Source organism: Paroedura picta, chromosome 10, assembly GCF_049243985.1.
Source record: "Paroedura picta isolate Pp20150507F chromosome 10, Ppicta_v3.0, whole genome shotgun sequence".
NCBI classification, from domain to species: Eukaryota; Metazoa; Chordata; class Lepidosauria; order Squamata; family Gekkonidae; genus Paroedura; species Paroedura picta.
In genome coordinates this window covers 84,617,153-84,633,895 of record NC_135378.1, presented here as the reverse complement: position 1 = coordinate 84,633,895, position 16,743 = coordinate 84,617,153, and the positions used below count along the sequence as shown (strand labels likewise).

The following is a 16,743-nucleotide window of genomic DNA, read 5'->3' as shown; positions in this document are numbered from 1 at the left end:
AGTTTAACAAGAGAACTCGATACAAGTTCAGACGGAACTCAACTCCTTCCTGAGAGCTTAAGGCAGCATTTATCAAACTTTTTGAACTCTGCCTCCCTCCTCCAATTTATTCTACTTTCTGAGGGCCAAAAGCCATCGTTAATCATCTGTTCCACATGAAACGATGCCAAGGTTCTCGCACAGTTGTGTACATCAGGAATAGTGACTTCATAGCAGCAACATAAGTTCGTTTCTCTGTATTTCTGGTGGTGGAAAGAGCTATCAAACTGCAGACAGCTCACGGGGTTCCAAAGGAAGAGGTCAGAAGATGTTTACTGATGCCTCCCCCCCCTGTATGGTGACATTGGAGGTCCTTGGAGGTCTCCCATCTAAGTCCTAACCTTGGCCGATCCTGCTGAACTTCCAAACTGGAATGAGTTTCGGCTAGCGAAGGCCAGCCGGGTCACAGCTCAGTAAATGTGTAATCTCTTCTAAAAAGAGACAACCCAGTTTGGTGTAGTGGTTAGGAGTGCGGACTTCTAATCTGGCATGCCGGGTTCGATTCTGCACTCCCCCACATGTAGCCTGCCTTGGATATAGACCTTGGGCTCGCCACGGTACTGAGAAAAACTGCTCTGACTGAGCAGTGATATCAGCGCTCTCTCAGCCTCACCCACCCCACAGGGTGTCTGTTGTGGGGAGAGGAAAGGGAAGGCGACTATAAGCCGCTTTGAGCCTCCTTCCGATAGGGAAAAGCGGCATATAAGAACCAACTCCTTCTTCTTCTTCTTCTTCTTCCTCTTCTCCTTCTTCTTCTTTATTAGGCTCAGATAACACCACAGGTTTTAACACAAATTCAACAAGGATTCTCTGCTAGGAATTCAACAAAGATTCTCTGCTAGGAATTATTCAACCCAATTATGGCGAGGAATGAAGGAAAATACCAGCTGCCTCAGGATGACATCGGTCCTCCCCAAATTTTGGCATACACACCACCACCGATCACAAACATCAAGCTCCCACCGACGAAGAGGGAGGTTAGGATCCCATGGATTGAGAAACAACTGAAGGTTCCCTTCTGGCCTGTTCTTAGACTGGGATCCAAGGCCTTTCCCCTCCTAGCTTAATGGATTTGGCCACAAGCTAGGGAACTGGTCGCTTGTAGGACAAGGAAAGGATGGTCTACTCAGACTGGCAGTGACTCCAGGGCCTCAAGCATCATGTCACATGCTCCTTCTAACAGGGCATGCCAGGACTTGAACCGGGGACCTTTTGCATGCCAAGCAGATGCTCAACTATTGAGCTGTGACCCTTCCTCCGTGCCAAACTGGATAATCACGTTTTGTGCCAAGCCCCGTGGTCTATATCTCATGAGTCTCTTCCATTGAGAAAAATGTTCCCACATCTGGGAGTCGGTTTTCCATCATCCCCCATATTGCCCACCAACCCAGAATTACAACTCTACCAGCCAAGGATAAAAGGATAATCTGGACACCTAACCAGATGCAGACCAAACACAACCACAAACAGGAAAGACCACCACACCTGGATGTGCTTCCACTCTGTATTAAAAGAGCAAGGAAAAGAGTTGGGCTGCCTTTTGATGTGGCCTGAAGACAAATCTAGGTATCCTTTCACAAATGGCGGCCCAGGTGTACAGAAATCCCTTGATCTTTCTGGACACTGTCTGTCCTTTCCTTCCCTGTTTCCCCACCTTCCATATTGTCTCTTTGCAAACAGAAACCAGCATCTCATAACCCTGTGATCATATAATTTTTTCTACTCTCTGAAAAACAACAACCCACACATGGTTTTACAGCAAATAAGACCAACGGGACTATCACATTTAGAGTGCATATGTGCAATGATTACAAACAGTGTTAATGATTAGAACATTTGTTTCAGTTGTGAGCTACTGGTCCATGGGAACACAATTATTATAAAGTTTCAGGACTGTACCTTTTGCCACTTTCTATATATCTATTCTCTTTCATTTATACAACCCAACTTCCTCCCCGTTGAGGATCCCAAGCAGCTTATATCTTTCTCCTCTCCTCCATTTTACCCTCACAACAACCCTGTAAGGTAGGTTAGGCCGGGAATATGCTGCTGGCTAGCAAACATAACCACACAGTTCAGAAAACATTTCAGATTTTACAGGGCAGACCATGAAGTAACCAACAAACCTGACCAAAATGAAGCTTATCGAAATAACATGCTTATCTTTATGAGCAGGCCCAGAAATTTTTACCAAGTGCTACTTTACCCACAACTAACAATATGTATACCCAGTATTAAAACACAGGCTGTTTTAGATTTTAAGCTGCTTTGAGGCTCTTTCAGGTAGGTAAAAAGCAGGGTACAAAAAAACAGCTCCTCTTCTTAGTGCCTTGAATGTTATATTTAATGATGAAGACGAATTACTCAACTGCAGAGACGTCACAAATTTCTTATACAGACCGTCCCATTCCTGCTCTGATCCTGGCCACACACAACCGGTGAGTTTTGAGAACTCTAATACCCGCTGGAAGGCAGATGTCCACTGCAGTGAAGCTACTGGCTACATGTGCCTTTTTTGTCCCCCCCCAAAAACAGCTGGAATGAGGGCTGTCCTCCACAGTCTGAAACGTTTTGCTCACAAATTCCAGCAGTCTCCCCTCTAGAAAGACTGACCTGAACCTTTTCTCTATACAAGCAAACACAAACACACACACACAACCTGTCCCTGCTGTCTATTAGATTGTTTCGCAGCAGTAAGCATGGCAGGTTCTAGTGACCCATAAGCACTGCCCCCTCTCAGAGCACACCATTATTCCTCCCACTCTTCTAGAAATCCCCAAACCAAAAATAAATAAAAATAAATAAAACCCAGAAAAGAAAGCCCACAAGCATTTTCACAGCATCCAGTAAGCTCTCAGCCAAACGTCCCTAAAGCCACCAGGAAAGAAGAGTTTAACTTTCTAATCTAACAAACCCCAAGTTGAAGCCCGGGAGCGCTAAATCCTTCTTCTGAATCCTCAGCAACAAATCAACACCTCCCAGCATTGCAGGGGGAAAAAAAAGAAAATAACAAAGTATGGAAAACCAATGAACGCAGAAGACACGAAAGCCGGCCAGGATTCCTTTCACATCAATATCTGCTGTTCCCAGGTTTTAATGTCATTCTATATTTAGAATGAGAACGAAAAAGAAATCACTCCCTTCCTTCCTGTCACTTTTTCCATCCCTGGATGACACCCCAGAACACTGAAAATATGTCCATTGCATCTGAACTATTCCCCCCACACACACACCCTTCTAGTCAGCCTCAAAGTTTCAGAGCTGCACTGCTTCCAAGCCAGGGAGGGGAGCGCATGAAGATTGGAGCGCATGAGCACATGTGCACAGAATAGCAGACTCACTGGAACGGAACATGGTGTGGAGGACCCTCCGATATGCTTGGGTTCCTCTTCCCACAATCCCCGGAGGCAGGAAGCTGACTGCATTTTCCATCCCCCCCCCCTGGGATGGGGGGAGACCACCTTCAGTCTGCAGTCTTCTGCCACTGATAACAGCCCACAAATCGTGTGGAACAAGCAAACGGAAAGATTTACAGAGCCCTACGAAGCAAAACATACAGGTGAGGACGAACTGTAAGTAAGACCAGGGAAACAACAACGGGCACGGAGGCTGGTGGGATAGGCCAGACAGAAACTTCACAGACCAAGGTGGGTCCAGAGCGCTCTTCTTGCCTTCGAGAAGCAGGAACCTTTATGGGAAGGCCAACGTTCTCTTCCCTCAAGAGAGAGGAAGAGTCTCTGATATGTTTGGCATGTTGCAAAGCTCATCTGGACTAGACCACCTGCTGTAGGACTCTCCATCCAAAGGCTGCAGGCGCTTAGTCGAGGCTAGGGCCGGAAGACCGTTGAGTCCCCGTCCTCCCCAATGGCTGACATCCTAGACATTGTACACCCTCTCCAGCCGCTCGAAACGCAGGGCCTGATGATAAGGAGGTTGCACCGAACCTTAACCCTTTCCTTTCCTGGCTGGGAAAGGTGGTTTTAAATTGGGATCTTGAGTTTAATACATTGTATTTATGTATTTTCCTGCTGAATGGTTAGCTGCCATGAGCCGGCCATGGCTGAGAGCGGTGGGTAATGAGTCGAAACGTAACAATTTCGAAACAAACGAGTCTAAATGTCACAATAGAGCCGAAGGAGGCTCAAAGCGGCTTACAGTCGCCTTCCCTTTCCTCTCCCCACAACAGACACCCTGTGGGGTGGGTGAGGCTGAGAGAGCCCTGATATTACTGAAGAAGAAGAAGAGCTGGTTCTTATATGCTGCTTTTCTCTACCAGAAGGAGGCTCAAAGCGGCTTACAGTCACCTTCCCATTCCTCTCCCCACAACAGACACCCTGTGAGGTGGGTGAGGCTGAGAGAGCCCTGAGATTCCTGCTCGGTCAGAGCAGTTTTCTCAGTGCCGTGGCGAGCCCAAGGTCACCCAGCTGGCTGCATGTGGGGGAGTGCAGATTCAAACCCAGCTCTCCAGATCAGAAGTCCACACTCCTAACCACGACACCAAACTGGCTCTCTGATAAACGTGAACACCTAGGCCCAGGTAAAAGGGCCAGTGGCAGCATCAGGATGAACCTTTTTAGAACTACAGCCAACAAGACCTGGTGAATTTAGCCTGATGTTGGGTGTCTCTGTGTTAGACGCTGCCAAGTCACTCCTGGCTTATGCATCATGGGGAACGTCCTCTCCTTAACAGCCCTGAGCGGGTCTTTCAGGCTGGGGGCCGTGGCTTCCTTGATCGAGTCCATGCACCTCAGGCTGGATCTTTCCCTGAGGCTTTCGACTTCTCCTAGCAGGGTTGACTTTTCCAGCGAGACTTGACTTCTTATAGCCTGACCAAAGTATGATGAACAGGATGGCATGAAATATCCTTATTGGTTGGAATCAGGCTGACGTAAAGGGAATGACCATTAGGGGGATTTGCAAAGGAGGCATTTGTGCCGAACGGCGCCGATGTGGAAGCACTTCCTGCTGAATGATAATAAATAACAGCAACAGCAATGCCAGGTCTTTTCATACTTGAAATCTAACCCAGCACTATCACTAACTCGTGTCTTGCTTCCTCCTCATCCTACGTTGAGCAGGGGGTTGGACAAGATGGCCTGTATGGCCCCTTCCAACTCTATGATGCTATGATTCTCAGCCCAGTAAAGTGGCAAGGAGGCAGGGTTCTTATCCACACAACCACATCTGTCATATCATACCATATCGGTTTCTATTAGAACTTTGGGTTTCAGTGGTTGCATCAGGATATAATAGAATCCTTCCTATTATAGAAGAGGGACCGTTGCTCAGGGGCAGAGCATCTGCTTGGCATGCAGAAGGTCCCAGGTTCAATCCCCAGCATCACCAGATAAAAGGACCAGGAAGCAGGTGATGGGAAACACCTCGGCCTGAGACCCTGGAGAGTCGTTGCCGGTCTGAGAAGGCAAAACTGACCTTGAGGGACCATGGGCCGGATTCAGCAGAAGGCAAATTCATGTGCACCTGGGACTTGAAGGCATTCCTGTCCCCCCCACAAACATACACACAAAGTAGCCGCATGGAAACAAGAGGAAGACCTTGCACTCTTAGGTCCTGTAACATTTCCACAGGTGAAGTTGTGGCTTTCTTTATGAAGGTTGGCAGCCACAAACAAGGCCTTCTCTGTCATAGTACACTTTAAAGTTCACTTGGACGGCTGAAGCATGATGCGCCGTTCCAGCTGCCTTTGCATCTACAGAGCACGGTGGTAACGTCTGGTGGCACTGCTCCAATGAGTGATGTCATCTAACTATTTTGGATGCAGTGTGAACAAGTTGAAGTTTGTTAACAAGGGCTTCTCGCTTGCTCAGCTCTCTACTCTGGATTTTGACACAAGCAGGCAAATAAGACTCGGAAAGGGTATAATTCTGTTTAGGGTTGCTCCGTTAATCTCTCTCTCAGCCACCTCCAGTGTACCGCAAATAGTGATCAAAGATAAGTGAACGCGGGCGAGTCGCTTAGGAACGCTTCCGTTTTGGGTGGTATTACAGCTTATGGACTTACTCGCTAGGTTGCGCCACTTTTAGCTGGACCACGGCAAAAGCTGACACAGGGAGAAAGCCGATTCATTTGAAATGCAGTCTTGCAGGAGGCAAAAGGAAAAACAAAGTGGAATCTGGTTCAAACCGAGCCATAGGGTAGGCTTTCTCAAGCAGGGTTTTGTGAAACCCTGGGCTTTCTTGGTGGCCCTGTAAGGGAGTCGATTGATTTTGTATAGATTTTTAAAAAGGGTTAAGCAGTTATTGGGTGATATGACTATATATGGTCATGTCAACCTCCACCATCACCCCGTCCCAAAATGGCCAAGGATGGGCCTGGAGGGGATGGGAAGGGGTGTGTCCACAGCTCTGCTTCCCATAAAATCATAGAATCACAGAGTTGGAAGGGACCTCATGGGCCATCTAGTCCAACCCCCTGCACTATGGAGGACACTCACAGCCCTCTCGCTCATCCACTGTCACCTGCCACCCCCTTGAACCTTCACAGAATCAGCCTCTCCTTCAGATGGCTCTCCAGCCTATGCTTAAAGAGGGTGATGGGATCAAGGGCCTTTGTTCTGACACATCTCAACTGTTCTCCAAACACATGCAGCCTTATATATATTCCTCCCTGCAGACTTTCCCGCCAGGACCATCTGCGTTCTCCAACGCTGGAAGCTTTACTTATTCATGAAGTCAACAAAGCCGTCAGTTTTAAATATTAGAACTCCGGAATCCTTATTTGCCTTCTGGTCGCATTAATCACTTTTCTGGCCATGGCCACTCAAAAATAACACTTATAAAAAATTAAACCAGATATTGCTCCGTGTAACTTGACCAATGAAGTAATAGCTGGGAATCAGCAGGCCTGGAGCCAGAATCTCGGTTGCCAGTCCAGAGCCAAGAGGAGAGCCGGATCACAGGATATGACAGCTACTCGCTCTAGGGCAGGGGTAGTTAACCTGTGGTCCTCCAGATGTCCATGGACTACAATTCCCATGAGCCCCTGCCAGCGGTTGCTGGCAGGGGCTCATGGGAATTGTAGTCCATGGGCATCTGGAGGACCACAGGTTGACTACCCCTGCTCTAGAGAATGGGAGTAAAGCCCCCGAGCCAATCACCATCCACTGTGTTATTTCAAACCTCTCCATGAAAATATGCCCCTTCACCTTTCTCTGTGTAATCATCCCAGCAAAACGAGCTGCTTACCTGGAAGCTGAATCATTCATCCACCGTTTCAATTCACCTTTTTTTTTTTTTAGGCCATTAGCAGTATCAGAAGCCAGACGTTCTTATTTGGCAAATTACTGTGCTGTAACAGTAAGACACACCCCGCCCCTATTCAAATTTATTGTCTCATAATTAGGTAACAGCGAGATAATTAAAAAAAGAACACTAAGTGGCCACTCATCCCTACACAGGACTATTATAAAGGCACAGAACAGATGCTCTCTGGGCACAAAGATAAGGAGGTTTCTGTAAAATTAATACTGTCAGCCTAGGCATACCGGAGAAGAAAGCAGAAGCAATGACCAAGCTTTTTTTTGAAAATGAAATGGACCTCCCCTTCCCCAACACACACACACAAACACACACAAACACATACAGGACCAGGCTAGGCTGGAGAAGCTGAAACTTAACTGGGGGGGGGCATTCCACTGCCTAAGCCACCCTGTCCCTAGCATGAGAGGCACATAATGTTTCAACACACACAATAAAACCAGCGAGGAAAAAATGCACACACAAGAGATTTGCTTGCAGAGACAGGTCCCAGAAGGGAGACTTGAGGAGCTCTTGGCTTCAGGTCTCAGGTGGAGCCTGAACCGGGGAATAGAGAGCTAGAGGTTTAGCGAGCCTTTATAAGACACACAATACATTCAAATGGGTAGCTGTCTTGGTCTGAAGTAGCACAATAAAATCAGAGTCCAGGGGCACGTTTAAGACCAACAAAGATTGATTCGAGGCGTGAACTTTTGAGTGCTTGCACTCTGAATCTATCTTCATAGGACGTGTGCCGGTTTAGGCTTGGTCCTTGCGGTGCATCTGGCTTTCCATCTCCACTTCTACTCAAGACAAGAAGCCCATAATCATGACGAGGGGACGGAAAGTTAGGACTTCCGCGTGAAAGGCCGGTTCCTGGAGGACTGACGTGGACCTCCAGCAAACGTGCAATGGAAAGAGAATAAAATCAGAGTCCAGTAGCACCTTTAAGACCAACAAAGATTTATTCAGCGCGTGAGCTTTCGAGTGCAAGCAGTCTGTGCAACTTCAGACCAACATGACTACTCATTCGAATCAATGGAAACAGAATTCACCAAAGACTGGCCTCTCAGATGCTACCATATTTACTTTTTGTCAGATGTTGAAAGCCGCTCGCTCGCCTGCCTGCCCACAGAGCGCTTTTCAGGCAGGAATATGCAGCTAGGCTTGAGAAGCAGAATTTTCTCACCTTTTGGCCCAGCAGGATGACTCTATTAGTAACCTGCCAGAACAGCTGTATGCTAGTCCCTTTGGTGAGCTTGTCTGGAAAACTATTATACAGCCAGCACCAGCCAGATCTCCAAGCAGTTTCAAAGGCCATGAAAAGCTAGGAAGTGGGCAGTGCCTAGCAGATCATTCTTGTACATGGAGACCTTTGCAAAGTTGACAGCTCGAACTCTTGGACCAAAGCCCCCCCCCCCTCCAAAATCTAAGCAGCAAAAGCTACCACACAGCTCTGTGGCCCAACTGGATCATGGATGTGGGCTACAATATTAATTTATTTATATTTATATACCACCCTCCCTGGAGGCTCAGGGCAGGTTAAACAAAACATACACAAGAAACAATCCATAACATATAAATAGCCATAACATTAATACTACCAACTGATAATTGTAACAGTGCAAACAGGTTCAGGAACAGAGCACATTAATGTTCAGAAAGGGAGGGAGCAGGGGCCCTTCAGATGATGTTGGTTATGCCTGGTCTCAACCAATATCATGTAATTGGGAAAGAAAACTTTCACCGCCATACCGTGATTTGAGCAGTCTTATAACTTACAGACTTACCTAATATACGGAGCGAGAACAAGGATAATTTTACCGAGAACCAAAACTTTCTCTGCCTTTTAAGTGGAGGGTCAGAGAACAATATGCCACTGCCCTACAACTGGTCTCTAGGGGGCCCAGACCTTTTCCGGAACATCAGCTTCGGAGAGACCAGAGTGGATTTCATCCGGCTGCGAAACACAGCCTGCCCCCAAAAGCTGCTCTGCAAAGAGGGAGGACGAGCAAGGAAGGTCCTTTTCCTAATCTATCCCTCGAGCTCATACTATAAATATTGCCTTCGAGGAATTAATTTCAGATGAGGCCAAGGATGCAAATCTCTTTCTGGCCTCTAACTGAAGACATCCCTCTGTGGAGAAAGTTGCTCCAATACCCGCTGTGGTTCTTTCTGCCCCCCCCCCTCAGAGGCTGGCATCCCTTTCCGTGGAGTTTTGCCAATGCTGGGGCAATTGCCTGGGGTAATTTCAATCAAATATGGAACTGTAGATTCCTCAATATGAACTCAGAAGAAGAAGAAAAAGGAATCACAAAGCAAGATAATGTAATAGTTCTCTCTGTATTATTAGTAAAAGTCCAAATAATGATGTTGTTGTTAGGTGCGAAGTCGCGTCCGACCCATCGCGACCCCATGGACAATGATCCTCCAGGCCTTCCTGTCCTCCACCATTCCCTGGAGACCATTTAAGTTTGCACCGACTGCTTCAGTGACTCCATCCAGCCACCTCATTCTCTGTCGTCCCCTTCTTCTTTTGCCCTCAATTGCTCCCAGCATCAGGCTCTTCTCCAGGGAGTCCTTCCTCCTCATGAGGTGGCCAGACAGTCTTTATCATTATCTTGCCTTGTGCTTCCTTTTTTTTCCTTCTGGGGTACCTTCATGCCTTGATGATCAGCCCAGGTGAGAAGTGAAGACACAAAATAGCATCCACCTATTATCTCCAAGAACAAAACTCAGGACGGGTCACTGAAAACACAAACATTTTACGAAGCTAAGATGAACAAGCCTCGTTCTCCACCACACCCAAATCCCTTGCCAGAACAGAGGAGGCCTCGTTCTCCTTATTTTAGACATAAGTAAACCAGAAGAACTTCCCCTCCTTTGGTACATGACCATGTTCTACGTGGACTAGGTAATCAAGGACAATAAGCCACCCAGCCATGCAGGTATGCTCACAAAAGCTATTAGGTCACAGACATTTTCTTCCAGTTCACAAAATATTCCTGGCTGGTCCTCTGGGGGAATTTCTCACTCACTGCTGGTTAACTAGGCAATTTGCAAGGTTGCAACGGATCCAAAGCTGGGTTAAGAGATAATTGACCCATCTGCACTAACCAGATTCTGACCTTCCTACCACAATACTCCCTTCGGCCTGGGCACAATTAATACACAGAGGCCTGCAATCTCCCCCTTGCATTATAATGTACCTGCATAGCACAAGCCATTGAGCCCTACCCTCAAATCAGTCTCAAATCAGTGCAGCAGCTCACTGTTGAACCATCAAGGACAGGGATAGTCAATCTGTGGTCCTCCAGATGTCCATGGACTACAATTCCCATGAGCCCCTGCCAGCATTTGCTGGCAGGGGCTCATGGGAATTGTAGTCCACGGACATCTGGAGGACCACAGGTTGACTACCCCTGATCAAGGAGAACATGACGTCACCCAAAATCTGTTCACTTTGGTGGCAGACAAGTTACACTAAACCTACACGAGGCATACACCAAAAATAAGTCTTTCCTTTAAGTTTCATCCATTTGCTATTCTGTCATATCCAAATTCAGCTTCATTTGGTGGCCGACTAGAGCAGGGGTAGTCAACCTGTGGTCCCCCAGATGTTCATGGACTACACTTCCCATGAGCCCCTGCCAGCAAATGCTGGCAGGGGCTCATGGGAAATGTAGTCCATGGACATCTGGAGGACCACAAGTTGACTACCCCTGGACTAGAGAACATGAAGCTCCATACCCTGACCTCGATGTCCTCACCCATAAACTCCCCAAGCCCGTTTCCTAAGTCCATAATTGCATACAGAGTGGATGAAAATAAGAGAGAGAGGGGCTGGGTTTATTTATACCCCACTTTCCACTACCCAAAGGAGTCCCAAAGTGCCTTGCAAACATTTCCCCCTTCCTCTGCCCACAGGAAGCACCCTGTGCGGTAGGTGGAGCCGAGGGAGCTCTGAGAGAACTGCTCTGCAAGAACAGCTTGAAGAGAACTGAAGAGAGAAGAGTCCCAGGTCACCCAGCTGGCTGCATGTGCAGGAGTTCTGCCGATCCCCTGCTTTTAATCACTACTCTATTTTGGCTTTGCTGGATTCAACAGAGCCCTGCTGGATCAGACCAGTGGCCCATCTAGACCAGCATCCTACCTCTGGAGGGCCAATAACGCACACAGAGGCCACTACCTTCCTCTGATATTGCTTCCTGGCTCTGGGATTCAGAGGCTGACTGTCTCTGAACATGGAGGTTCTCTTGAGTCACCATGGCTAGTTAGTACTGATAGACCTCTCCTCCAAATTTGAGATGTACACCCCAAATGTGTAAATAGAGGGTACAAGAGAAGGAAAGTCAAAGATAACACGTGAGGAGAAGCAAAGGAACATGGCTAAATTATAGAATTATCTAATACAAGGACCCAGGCAGCCAAGCATCATGGGCAAGCTAGTCTTATTTTAAGAAGACACGTCTGTAAGGATAGCGAGCCAGATAATGAAACACAGCAGAGCTGCCATTTGCTAAAGATAACCACCACCACCTATATTTTCCAGGAAGTTTTTATGGCAGGGTGCTCTCTGGGGAAGAGGAGGATTCTACAGAGCTGGCATGTAGAACACACCCCATGGGTCAATGAAGAGAACACTGTTGGAATATCTTGCCTGAATCCCACATTCAGGGCTATTCACACACACACACACACACTGCTCAAAAAGGGGGGAAACAGCATTATGAGATATTATTTATTGGTTACTGGTTTAATTGTATTTTTAATAACTAGAATTCTTTTAATGTTGCAAACTGCCCCGAGGCTGTTGCAGAAAGGAGAGGTCTATAAATTCAATAAGTAAATAAAGTTTGGCGTCATGGTTAAGAGGAGCGTCCTCTAATCTGGAGAACCAGGTTTGATTCTCCGCTCTGACCTCTACATGCAGGCAGCTGGGTGACCTTGGACCAGTCCCAGTTCTCTCAGAGCTCGCTCAGCCCCACCCACCTCACAGGGTGTTTGCTGCGGGGAGAGGAAGGGAAGGCGATCCTAAGTCCTCTTGAGACTCCTTTGGGTATGCTCTTAGGGGAGTGCAGTGAAAAGAACAGGCTTCACAGAGAGGTTTTGGGGAAGGAAGTAAAATGCTTCCTTTAAAAGGAGACACGCTTCTCCTTTTAAACGCATTGCAAACCCCTTCAACCAAAATGAAAACCCCTTTCTTACAATATACAGACCCCAATATGGATTAGGAGACAGAAGGGGAGACAGAGAGATTGAAAGAGTAGAGACTACATAAGGAGTTGAATGGGTTGGCATCTGGGTCAGTCCCCTTCAATCAAAACCAGCCCTTCAGTACATGGAGACTAAAAGAAAGAAAATCTAAAGCAGGCCATGCTGATAGTGAGGGAAGGGTATTTATTAATGGAGCATGACCCAGAATTATGATCTAAGTGAGCACAATGTCATGAATAGACTCAGTGTTCAGCACCGCAGATTCCAAGAAACAGCATGCAACCTGCGATAATTACCTAACATCATAAAATATATTTTTAAGAAGAGCTCTCAAGCCCAGCTCAGCCGGCTTGTTCTGTTGGACAGCCACAGGGAGGTCAAAGCTCCAATTCCTCAGTCCCCTCAATGCTCAGCTGCCAAGTTAGGCAGCTACAGATGCATTCCCCAAACTCTTCCTGCTCCTCGGCTGTCAACCAGGAGGGGAACGCCATTCTAGGCACCTCTTACAAAGCAGCGTTTCATCTCCCAGGCCTCCAGTCCCGGCCTGCATGCTCCGAGTCCTGCATCAACAGACTAACCCCCAGCCCTAAGAGAGAGAGAGAGAGACATTCCTTTGCCATTTCCTGAGAAGAACAAGATGCAGCGTACTTCTAAAAAAAGAGAAAAACAACTGGGGAACAGAACAGATCATGCAACCGCGCCTCTCCCAAATTCACAGTGCCAAAACTAAACCTGAGACCGAAGGTGCAGGGAAGGGGGTGGGGAGGCAGGGGGATTGACTGCAAAAATACACTGGCGCTGCAAGAAGGGCCTCCCCCCAACCCCCATCATACCTTAATTAACCCCTTCGGAGCTCCCCACTCTCTGCATCTAACTCCACAGTTCCAAATTCAGTTTGCAAAAGATGAAAGGGGGGGGGGGGGAGAGATGGAGCTAGATTCGCATGCAAACAGACTTGGAAGCCAACTCTCTTCTCTCCCCCCCACCCCAATTCAGTAGGTGGAAACAGGAATGGGGGGGGGGAGAAAGAGCAGCGGGGATGCAACCTTTTGCAAAACGACGAGGTCTTATTTCTGACGCCAAGGGGTGCTCAGACCCGACTTAACCACTGCAAATTGGGGAAGGGGCGTGGGAGGGGGGGGTTCAGAAGGCAAAGAACCCTTTGCATCCAAAGACCACTACCCCCTATTTGCAGATAGGTGACGCTCAAAGGCGGGGGTCAGCATTGCATTGCATGCGCCCCCCAGCCCCAAATTAAGCCGGAGGAAGAAGTACGGCTGAACCAAGGCGGGTCACTTTCCCCCCTCCCCTCTGTTCGGGGGGGCTCTGGCAGAGGGCGGAGCCCCAAGGAAGAGGGCGTGGCTGCCCGCGAGGAAAAAAAAAAGCAAGGCATGACTCAGACTCACCGTTGCCAGGCGACGGAGCAGGGAGGGAGGGAGGGGGCGAGCGAGTGGGGGTGCTGCGCGCGCACTTCCCCTCACAGCGCCCGGGCCGGGGGGCGCCTCCAGTCCCCGCGGCTGCTCTCCTCGCCGAGCGGCGGCTCCGCAGCCCGCCCGCCGCCTCCGCGGTGCCGCTCCATGCAGGGCGGAGGACGGGGGGAGAGAACGAGAGCCGAGGGCGCCCGAGGACCGGCGGCGGCGGCAGTTGCAGGCAGGCAGGCGGCCGGTCCTCCTTCCCTTTCCCGCCCGTCTCCGGCTGAGGCGCCTCCTCGCCTTCCCCTCAGCGACGCCGCCTCCCTCTTGCCCTCAGCCCACACGCGGCCCATGGAAGCCGCCCGCCCATTGGCCCGCTGAGACGGCGGCGCTGGTTGGCCGCGGCGCGCCGACGGGCTCCGCCTCCGAGGAGAGGCGCCGCGGGATAGGCGGGGACGAGGAAGAGGGTTCCGCCCCTCCGCATCGCACTCCTGGCAGGGAGAGCTCGCCCGAGCTGTAGGGTTGCCAGCTCCAGGTCGGGGGATTCCGGGAGGTTTTAGGGGGAGGGACGCTGCTTCCCAGCTTCTGTCCAGGAGTTCCCGTTGATGTCAGTCATCCCCCAAATATAAGCAGGTAGCCGTGCTGGTCTGAAGCAGCAAAACACATCTTTGTGTCCAGGGGCACCTTGAAGACACAAGTTTTATTCAAGGTGTGACCTTTCGTGTGCAGGCACACTTCCTCAGATGCAATGTCAGTCCCCCAAATACGTATCGACCCTGCAGCATCTCAGGCACTGGGAAGGGGAAAGATTTCAGGGTTGTGGCAGACCGCTCAATGAAAGCACCAACCCAGTGTGCTGCAGCGGTGACAAAGTTTCTGTTTGGGAAGATTAGGAAGGCGGTTGAGAAGAAAATGGCCAGTGTTGTAATGCCCGTCATTTGGAATGCTCTGCTCAGATTTGATCACTCTACTGCAAAAGGGACTTTGCAGAACTGGAAAATGTACAGGGGAGGGTTAAAAAGGGGATTAGGCACTTGGCACATAGCAAACAAAATGACCAAGGGGGATCATGATAGAAGTGTATAAAATTATACATAAGGTGGAGAGAGAGGGACGAAAGATGATTTTCTCACTCTGAATCCCAGAGCAGGGAAACAGTTATTTATTATATATACCGTATTTACCAGCCCCCAACATTTCCACTCAAAATATAGAGTTTGTTACATTACAGTACTATGGGCCACTATGGACAGCTATATCTATCCCAACTGAAGTGCACCTGGCATATAGGATGACCCCCCCCCCATTTAGGGGCATATTTTTCAGGGGGGGAAAGTAGTCTTATACGCCAGCAAATACTGTATTTAAATTTCTATACCATTCCTCCTGGCTCTGTGGGCTCATGGTAACTTGCATTATAATTAAATATAAATCCATAAAAAATTAAAAAGAATAAAAATACAACGTTGGAGAAAGGCTTTGATCTCTATGCCCTGTTGCTGGCCCTCCAGAGGAACTGGTTGGCCCGTGTGTGAGAGAGGATGCTGGACTAGATGGACCACTGGCCTGATCCAGCAGGGCTCTTCATCTGTTCTTATCAGGGGAAGGCCTCGGCCTCTATGATCTCTGTCATCTGGATATTAGTTGGAATTCCAACATCCCCAGGCCCCACCTGGAGGTTGGCAACTCAAGCATGGAGGGTGACTCACTTGCTCTCTGCACCCAACAATTGCATATTCCAAGCCCTACTCATTTTTTTCTGGATTTGGAGGTTCTTTTATAATGGATTGCAGGTTGCCAACTGAGTTGAGAAATTCCTGGAGATTTGTAGGGCAGAAGCTGAGATTGGGGGGGGGGGGGGTTCCTACTAAAATCTGTGGTGCACCATAAAGTTTGCCTCTGAAGTGGTCATTTGCTTCAAGGAGCCCTGCCAAATCAAACCAAACAGTCCACGGACCCCAGGATCCTTCCTTGGCCACTCAGATAAGTTAAATCAGTTCACAAGGAAAGCCTGTGGACCCCTCTTCAACAGTTGCCGTTCAGAGAGCCTTGGACATGGCAGTTCAGTTTATCTCTCAGAAGGCTGTGCCCTTGCCCATTCAGAGCAAAGAACCCTCTAGTCATGCATCACTTTTCCCACAAGGGCCAGCCGTTTGTGGTAGGAGACAAGTGCATGATTAAAAGCAATGCTTGTCATCAGTTGGTTTCTCTTGGCTGTGCATTGCTTGGGCTGAAGCTCAGAAGGAAACTGCACAGCTGTGATTTGTTCTCTGGTCATTTGACTGCCCGGGTTGGAAAGGTCCTGTCCAGGGATTCCCCTTTCTGCTTGTCATCCGCCAAATGTGCATCCAACATGCATCATCTCAGGTATCGTAATTCCTCCTCAGAGGCGAGAAGCCCCATACTAATCTTTAATGTTACACATATGGAGGAGACAGCGGATTCTAGACAGCTAGTAGAAAGTGCCATTTATTCAAAGCTGAGACAGGAGAGGAACAGGTGCTGATTCTGTGAATTTAGGCAGATGGTGAGTGGGTGGGCAGAAGGGATTGTGTCCGTGGCCCTTTCTTGCATGCCCAGGGAAATGCTAATCTCCACTTTGGGCAGGTGGTGTTGGTTTTGGGTGGTAAGATTTAGGTTGTCATCACAGTGACCTCAAAGAGTTCTACAAAATTGGAATGTGAAATTTTGCCAGGGTAAGAACCACCCTGCTGGCTGATAAGTAAAAACCACCTGCCTGGCTAAGGGACTTGCATTCAGCCATTCTGACAAACGGCCGTTCAATTGAAAAGTACACCCTAGAATAGGGGTAGTCAAAC

At 48.6% G+C, this 16,743-nt stretch overlaps 1 protein-coding gene across 2 annotated transcripts in view; it reads right to left on the bottom strand.

Moving 5' to 3' along the window:
* PTPRA (protein tyrosine phosphatase receptor type A) overlaps window positions 1-14,267 on the bottom strand; it is a 125,384-nt gene extending 111,117 nt beyond the window's left edge. The window contains exon 1 of one of the 2 annotated variants that reach the window (XM_077301184.1): window positions 13,919-14,267. The gene's annotated coding sequence lies outside the window, so the exon portion shown is untranslated. Of the gene's footprint in view, window positions 1-3,380; window positions 3,403-13,918 lie in introns of those variants that run through there. The other variant, XM_077301186.1, reaches the window with a different exon arrangement.
* Between the last annotated feature and the right edge of the window lie 2,476 nt (window positions 14,268-16,743).